This window comes from Lathyrus oleraceus, chromosome 3, assembly GCF_024323335.1.
Source record: "Lathyrus oleraceus cultivar Zhongwan6 chromosome 3, CAAS_Psat_ZW6_1.0, whole genome shotgun sequence".
Taxonomy (NCBI): domain Eukaryota; kingdom Viridiplantae; phylum Streptophyta; class Magnoliopsida; order Fabales; family Fabaceae; genus Lathyrus; species Lathyrus oleraceus.
This window is the reverse complement of record NC_066581.1, coordinates 444,798,567-444,807,324: the sequence shown is the minus strand read 5'-3', so window position 1 is coordinate 444,807,324 and position 8,758 is coordinate 444,798,567. Positions and strand designations below refer to the sequence as shown.

The window sequence follows — 8,758 nt, the reverse complement described above, 5'->3', positions numbered from 1 at the left end:
ACTTTATTTATTTCCCGCACACGCCTTTACTTTATTTATTTCCCGCACTCGCCTTTACTTTATTTATTTCCTCGCACTCGCTTTTACTTTATTTATTTCCCCGCACTCGCTTTAAATTATTTATTTCCTCGCACTCATTTTAAATTATTTAATTCTCGCACTCGCACTACTTTTATTTATTTCTCGCACTCGCACTACTTTTATTTACTTTAATGCACTTTTACTTTACCATGTCTAACTAAATCTAAAAGGTTAGAATGTAAGGATCGTAATTAAACCGATACTCCATACAATTGTTCGTAGAAACACTTAAGGGCTATTTTAACTTTCAACTTAAGTTTTCCCGCACTTCAATTCCGTTAGGTAAGATCGAAAGTCGTCCAACGTATTTATAAACTTAATTGTTTTTAACTATTTCAAAACAACGAAAGCGCTTTGTCTAGTTCATTAGGAGTTTTTAACATCAAGGAGAAAAGAGATTTTAAAACTATTTTCGGACGCGTTTATAAGTTTAGAGTATGGTTCGTAAGAACCTCTTTTGGTTAAGAAATCCAGGTTATAATACTTTTCAACTTAGTTAAGATACTATATTTCTTAAAAATAGGTTTACTGCTCTAACGCAATGCGCACCTTTTTATAAGTGACAATAAGAGGGTTTGATTAGGGAGTACAACTCGGTTCTGAATACGCGAAAGCGACAGTTCCTGTTAAATTAGTTCTTTTCAAAGTAGGAAACATTGCCCATAAGTAGTTCTATTAGCAAGTACTTGGATTATCAACTGATTACGTGAATTACATTCGACCCTGTCTTTATAAATTATATTCTATTTTCAATACTTTACTATTCATTGCACACTACAAAAACACCTATTTTGACTGCCTTTGATAAACACAATAACAACAGATAACGATAGATTGACACTTGGTCTCTGTGGTTCGATAATCTTTTATATTACTCTGACGCGTTCGTACACTTGCGAACACCAAGTTTAACAACGCATCAAGTTTTTTGACCGTTGCCGGGGACCAATTTCGTCAAATTTCATTTTCCTGTTGTTATATCGTTTAGACTTAGGTTATTTCCCGCCGGTCAATGCGAAGAACTCGCAGTACCGGAAGTTTAAGTTTAGTAAATCCTCTGGCGGAACCTGAACCTTACGCTCGTGCACGTTTATTCTTTCATAGAATTAAGAGAGCTATGGCCGAAGATCAAAACCAAAGACCTCTTAAAGATTTCGCTCAACCATCTAACGAAGAACCTAGTTCTAGTATAGGAAACCCAATCATCCCAACCAATAATTTTGAACTTAAACCATCCTTGTTGCAATTAGTGCAACAGAGACAATTCGCGGGTCTCGCTACCGAGAACCCTAACCAACATTTAAAAATATTTCTTCAATTAGCAGATACTTTTAAAACCAATGGAGCTTCTCCCGAGGCAATACGTTTAAGATTATTTCCTTTTTCCCTCAGAGATAAAGCCCTATCATGGTTAGATTCCCTTCCACCCAATTCCATTACGACTTGGGATGACCTTAGAAGAGTTTTTCTTGCTAGATATTTTCCCCCGAGTAAGACCGCTGTTCTTCGAAACCATATAACTAGATTTACCCAAAACCAAGGAGAATCGCTATTCGAAGTTTGGGAGAGATATAAAGAGTTGTTACGAGCATGCCCACATCATGGTTTAGAAAATTGGTTAATCATTCAAATCTTCTATAATGGACTTCATTATAACACAAAGATGACCATCGACGCTGCCGCAGGCGGTGCTCTGATGAACAAACCTTACCCTGAAGCTAGTGCCCTCATCGAAGACATGGCTCAAAACCATCAATCATGGGGAGTCGAACGAGCGACAGTGGAGAAGAAGGAAGCCCAAGGAGGAGTGCATGAACTAAGCTCTATAGACATGATGCAAGCTAAAATGGACGCATTAGCTCTCAAAGTCGAGCATATGTACACGAACCCGAATACTGTAGCCGCAGTTTCGTCGGATTGTGAGATATGTGGAACCCAAGGACACCAATCCGCTGAATGCAGTCTATTAAACGAAACCCACTCCGAGCAAGTGAACTACACCCAAGGGAACCCATATTCAAATACCTATAACCCTGGATGGAGGAATCACCCTAACTTCTCCTATAGAAACAATAACCCAATTCAAAATAATGCACCCACGGGACCTAGTTATCAAGCCCTTATATCAAATCAACCTATGCAACCTGTACCACCAAAACCGAGCCTTGAGAAAATTATGGAAAATTTTATCACCGCTCAAACCCAACAAAACAAGGAGTTCATGAATCAAAACATTCATGTTAACGAATTGATTACTCAGTTAGGAACCAAGGTTGACCAAATAGTTACTCATACCAAGATGCTTGAAACACAGATCTCTCAGGTAGCTTTAAACCAAGCCCCTCATACTACACCTGAAGGACAATTCCCTGGACAACCTCAACAAAATTCGAGAGGACAAGCCAATGCCATTACCCTAAGAAGTGGGAACGCTTATGATGAGCCACCAAACCCAAGACTGAGTGAACCCGAAACTTCTAAGGAATGTACCAAACCCCCGGACAAAGTAAAGGAACCAGAAGAATCTGAAAACCAGGATGGTCGAGAGAAAGGAGAAGAACCTAAAGATAAAATTTACGTACCGCCCCCGCCATATAAACCACCTATACCATATCCGCAAAGACTCAAACCAACCCAGATCAATAAACAGTACCAAAAATTTATTAAAGTTATAGAAAAACGTCATGTAGAAAACCCTTTCACAGAAGCCATCACCCAAATACCTTCTTATGCAAAGTTTCTGAAAGACATCCTTACCAACAAACATAGACTTGACGATCCGAAGCCTTTGGAATGTAATGCTATTTCCGAGGACAAATTAGCAAAGAAAGATAAGGATCCTGGAAATTTCTCCATTCCTTGCCTTTTGGGTAATCATGTCATCGATAAAGCTTTTCTAGACTTAGGAGCTAGTGTGAGTTTAATGCCTCTAGCAGTTTGTGAGAGGTTAAACTTAGGAGAATTACAACCCACTAAGATGTCACTTCAGTTAGCCGATAGATCTGTCAAATATCCGATAGGCATTTTAGAATATGTCCCTGTTAGGATAGGTCAACTATTTATCCCTACTGATTTTGTCATCAAGGACATCAAAGAGGACAATGATATACCAATTCTTTTAGGTAGACCATTCTTATCAACTGCAGGAGCCATAATAGATGTCAAGAAAGGAAAGTTGACATTTGAGGTAGGTGACGAGAAAATAGAATTTATACTTTCGAAATTTCTTATGGCACCTGTGATGGGAGACTCGTGTTATGCCTTAGATATCATTGATGAATGTGTTAGAGAATTAGAACAAAAAGAAATTATCAAGTTACCATCAACCCCCATAAAGGAAGATGATGACTTTAAAGAACCTTACATCGATGATAACCTTTACGAATGTTTATCCCTTACCCCAGATCATATGCCATGCCCTAAGAAACCAACCTTAGAACTTAAGGAACTGCCTAAGAACCTGAGATATGAGTTCCTCAATGAAAAGATGAACCGCCCAGTTATAGTCAGTGCTACCTTGAGCCAAGAGGAGACGAACCAACTTTTAGACATTTTACGGAAATATCCCTCAACCTTAGGATATAATATCTCTGACCTGAAAGGTAGAAGCCCGTCCGTATGCATGCATCAGATTTCGTTAGAAGAAGATTCAAAACCCTCTAAGATGCATCAGAGAAGAATAAATCCTATAATGAGTGATGTTGTTAAGAACGAAGTTCTTAAGTTACTTGAGGCAGGTATAATCTACCAGATCTCGGATAGTAAGTGGGTGAGCCCTGTGCATGTAGTACCTAAAAAGGGAGGCATCACAGTCGTGCAAAATGATAAAGGCCACTAGCTGTAGATTATATGTCTAAGTGGATTGAAGATATAGCCGCACCCACAAATGACACTAGGGTAGTAATCAGATTATTTAAAAACTATATATTCCCTATATTTGGAACACCACGTTTGGTCATAAGCGATGGAGGATCACACTTTATATCGAGAATATTTGACAAACTTTCAAGAAAATATGGAGTTAGGCATAAAGTAGCAACCCCATACCACCCACAAACTAGTGGCCAAGTAGAAGTATCTAATAGGGAGATAAAACAAATCCTAGAGAAAACTATTTCTATTTCTAGGAGAGACTGGTCTCAGAAGCTTCAAGAAGCATTATGGGCCTATAGAACCGCTTTCAAAACCCCTATAGGAATTACTCCTTACCAACTAGTTTATGGAAAATCTTGTCACTTACCATTCGAGTTAGAGCATAAGGCCTATTGGGCCATTAAAACTTTGAATTTAGACTACTTAGCCGATGGAGAAAAGCGTATCCTGGACATTCATAAATTAGAAGAACTTAGGCAATCTACCTATGAAAATGCAAAAATATATAAAGAGAGGACAAAAGCCTATCATGACAAAAGAATAGTAAAGAAAAACTTCAATGTAGGCGATTTTGTTCTCCTTTTCAACACTAGGTTACGACTTTTCCCTGGAAAGCTACGTTCAAGATGGACTGGCCCCTTCGAAGTATCCAAGATTCTGAGATCCGGAGCCGTAGAAATCAAGAACGATACCTGTAGTACATTCATTGTAAATGGACAAAGACTGAAGCTCTATGAAGGAGGAGACATTCCAGCATACTACTCAAGCCACACCCTGATTGATCCACCGATTCATACTATTACAGGTGTATAAGTTCTAACCGTCAAGCTAATGACGTTAAACAAGCGCTGCGTGGGAGGCAACCCATGGTTTTTCTTTTCATTTTACTTTTTTTTGCATTTATTTACATTTATTTTTATCTTTATTTTATTTTATCTTATTTTGCATTGAGACTAGAGTTTGAATGGTTTGTATTTTCAGGATCACTTTCCTAACTTTTACAGGATGCAGGGTTTTGATGACATGCATGTTGCCTATAGAGACAATGCTCAGAGGGAGCGCTACATTGCTTTATACCAACGCCCTATGGGACCCACACGTTATCCTGATCATCACTGTATGGAGGGACTGGGTATCGAGCCTAGTATCCGATTCCTTAGCCACCAGCTCCACTGGGACGAATTTGCTGATGACTTGAATAACACATATAGGAACCTGACTTTGGAGTTCCTGAGTTCATTCGACTACGACCCATATTCTGGACCAGATGGGTATGCTGCTTTCAGACTTTTTGGAGTTGAGTACTCCTTCAGCCAGAAAGAGTTCGGCGACTTATTGGGTTTCCAGACCACTCCTGATGTTATCCCGGAGACACCTTTGGGATATTTTCTGGGTAAGGAGGTGGAGAAGTTTTGGAGTGATATATTAGGTGGCGGAAGCCAGGATCCATCTACACAGTTATCTTATGTCATACATAACCCAGCCTTCAGATATTTTCAGATGATATTAGCACATTCCTTCTTGGGAAGACAGGATGCAGAGACTCTACTAAGTGAAGAGGAGATCTTCCTACTATTTTGCGCATCCCAGTCTCGCCCAGTAGCATGTGGGAACTTTTTATTGAATAATCTCAGTGGTATCTCTAGATCCACCAAAGAAGTCATCCATGTTGGTGGAATCATCACACAGATTGCTGTCGCTTTGGGTCTGTCTCGCAAGCTGTCACATCTTCGGATCTACTATGGACACACTACCATGGACATCGATTTCTGTTTGACCAGAGGATTGATGAGGAGAGCCTCTTTCCACCCATGTCAGTTCCGACTGCTAGTCGACAGCGAGGCCATGCATTACTTCACATTGCCAGACCCTATGATGACCAATGTGCATGATCCAGCGAATTGGAGTTATGCTCTAGAGGGCCAGGGAGAGACCGTTGAGGGGCCGAGATCGCCCCCAGTTGCTGAATACACACCTGCACCACCATCTCCTAGAATCACTGTTCTCTCTAATAATCATTCATTGCAGACACCCGACATACGCACCCAGATTGCTGAGTGCCGTAGAGAGATTGCAGCGCTTAGACAGGAAATGGCGGACCTAACTTTACAGATTGGAGTGTCTGATCTCACCCATGCTACTGAAGCCGACTGTCTATATCAGGAGATCGCAGAGCTCAGGCAGGAGATAGTCGTGCTCCGTGGATCCACTCAGGAAGATGACTCCCCTGATACCTGATCTCACCATTTCATTTCACTTTAGTTTTCTTTCATATATTTATCGTATTTGCATTACTCAATTTTTTTTATCGCATTTGGATCGTATATAAACTACTACTACACATTAGTATTTCTATTTATATATATATATATATATATATATATATATATATATATATATATATATGTTATATCCACCTTCGAGATGTGAGGACCGCTCAGGATGCCCTGCAGGCGAGGATGGATCAGAGAGACCGTCGTCGTTCCCGATCCCATCGTCCACCTCAGGATGGCGAGGGCACTAGTGGTCCGCAATAGGTTTCCAGGTAACCCCTCCTTATCCTATTTCGAAACATTGGGGACAATGTTAGATTTAAGTGTGGGAGGAGCATTTATCGTTTTCCTTTTATTTCCAGTTTTATTTGTTGTTTTTAGACTGTTTATTTCCTTTTAGTTGTTTAATTTCCCTTTTAGTTGTTTAATTTCCCTTTTAGTTGTTTATTTTTCTTTTTAGTATAATGCATGAGTCTGACGAGTCACCAAATATAGTAGATCCTTAGTACAATCCTACCACGCCATACCTTTCGCCCCACCAAAATTCTTTTGTAGAAGAAAATAGTGTTATTCCAAAAGTTTTCAGGTTTTTAAGAAATGTTTTGAGTAAGGATGCGGTGACTTGGGAGAACTTTGCGAAACATCAGTATCTGTTTTAGCACCATAAGCTTCGTAAATATAGGAATCATTCCCGAAACCCCATATACCATGGCCATAATCATCATTTCCGTATAAGTCCTTAGTAGTTTATCTCAGCAGTCAGCTTCGGCCTACGCATCCTCTACGTAGGGGACCGATGCAAATAAGTGAATGATCCAGAAAAACAAAAAAAACCAAAAAAAAGAAAGCAAAAAGGCAACTCCGGTATAGGTGACCCTCACAAAGTCATTTAAACCAAAGAATTGTAAAAAATTGCTACAAAAAGAAAAAGAAAAAGAAAAAGAAAAGCAGTACCCACTGTTGATTGGTTCAGAGGTATCTGGCACTGAACTCGGTAGGGCGGATTACGATCCGATCCCCCACAACTACAGTTGGGTCCAATAAAAGGGTTTACACATGTTGATGTGCCAGATACCCCAAGCTCTGATCATAATCACTAACAGGCCACTCTACTATGAAGCATGTACAGATAACGGGCTTAATGTGATTGCGCCTGAATGAAAAGGACACAAAAAGAGATGAAGAGGAAGGCCTAGGTATTGTGGGATAATATGGGTTGGTTAATATAGGAATGAAGTTTATGTCCGTATTTGCGGATTAGTGTTATCATGATACCCTTAGTCCACTCAAGTAGTACCTATCACTGCATCCCGACTTGAACTTAGAATTTCTACCTGAAGCACTCGTTTACACCAGTTTTTCTTTTATGAGCTTTTCAATGTTTTGCTTGAGGACAAGCAAAGGTTTAAGTGTGGGAGAGTTTGATCACACTAAAATTTACGTATTTTCGACTTCAATTTCACATGAATTCATTGTCATTTTGTTGTGTTATTACTGTGGTTTCCTTTGTTTTCAGGTTTTTACTTTAATCGGAGCCCCGATCGAGAAAAGGAGTGAAAAAGAGCTAAAAAGCCTAAAAGCAGCATTTTATGCTTATGGCCTACCCCATGGCGGGCGCCACAGACCAAGCCATGACGTGTCCAAGTCCAACTTCCTCTACTCCCACGTTTCCCAACTTCATCCACTAAGGCGCCCCACTTTGTGCTTGTGGCGGGCGCCATAGCCTTGTGGAGGGCGCCATAAGAAGGAAACAGTTTCCTCTATTTTCAAGTTGAAGGGCATCCAAGTCAATTCCACCTTTTTTATTTGCTTATAAATAGAAACGCGAATTCAGTTTTACAATCATCCAAACTTAGAACAGAGGCAAACTCAGAAGCAAATTTGTTTCACTTAGGCATATATTCAGTATTTTATAGTTGTAGTCGCTTCGCATTGGAGTGTTACCACAATTGTGTCATCAAGTTTGTGATAGAGTCTGTAATCGAGTTTGGAGCACTTTGGAAGGAAGTTAATCCTGCCTCCATTTTCTTTTCCGCATTGCAATTTACTCAACCCTACGATTGGAGTAGGTTTTCATTACTCGCCTTTACTTTATTTATTTCTCGCACTCGCCTTTACTTTATTTATTTCCCGCACTCGCCTTTACTTTATTTATTTCCCGCACTCGCCTTTACTTTATTTATTTCCTCGCACTCGCTTTTACTTTATTTATTTCCTCGCACTCGCTTTAAATTATTTACTTCCTCGCACTCGCTTTAAATTATTTAATTCTCGCACTCGCACTACTTTTATTTATTTCTCACACTCGCACTACTTTTATTTACTTTAATGCACTTTTACTTTACCATGTCTAATTAAATCTAAAAGGTTAGAATGTAAGGATCGTAATTAAACTGATACTCCGTACAATTGTTCGTAGAAACACTTAAGGGCTATTTTAACTTTCAACTTAAGTTTTCCCGCACTTCAATTCCGTTGGGTAAGATCGAAAGCCGTCTAACGTCTTTATAAACTTAATTATTTTTAACTAT

General features: G+C 39.5%; 1 non-coding gene across 1 annotated transcript; it reads right to left on the bottom strand.

Moving 5' to 3' along the window:
* Positions 1-1,582: 1,582 nt before the first annotated feature.
* Positions 1,583-1,689, bottom strand: LOC127133482 (small nucleolar RNA R71). The gene has a single exon (XR_007807454.1). It is a non-coding gene; the product is annotated as a small nucleolar RNA R71 (small nucleolar RNA).
* Between the last annotated feature and the right edge of the window lie 7,069 nt (positions 1,690-8,758).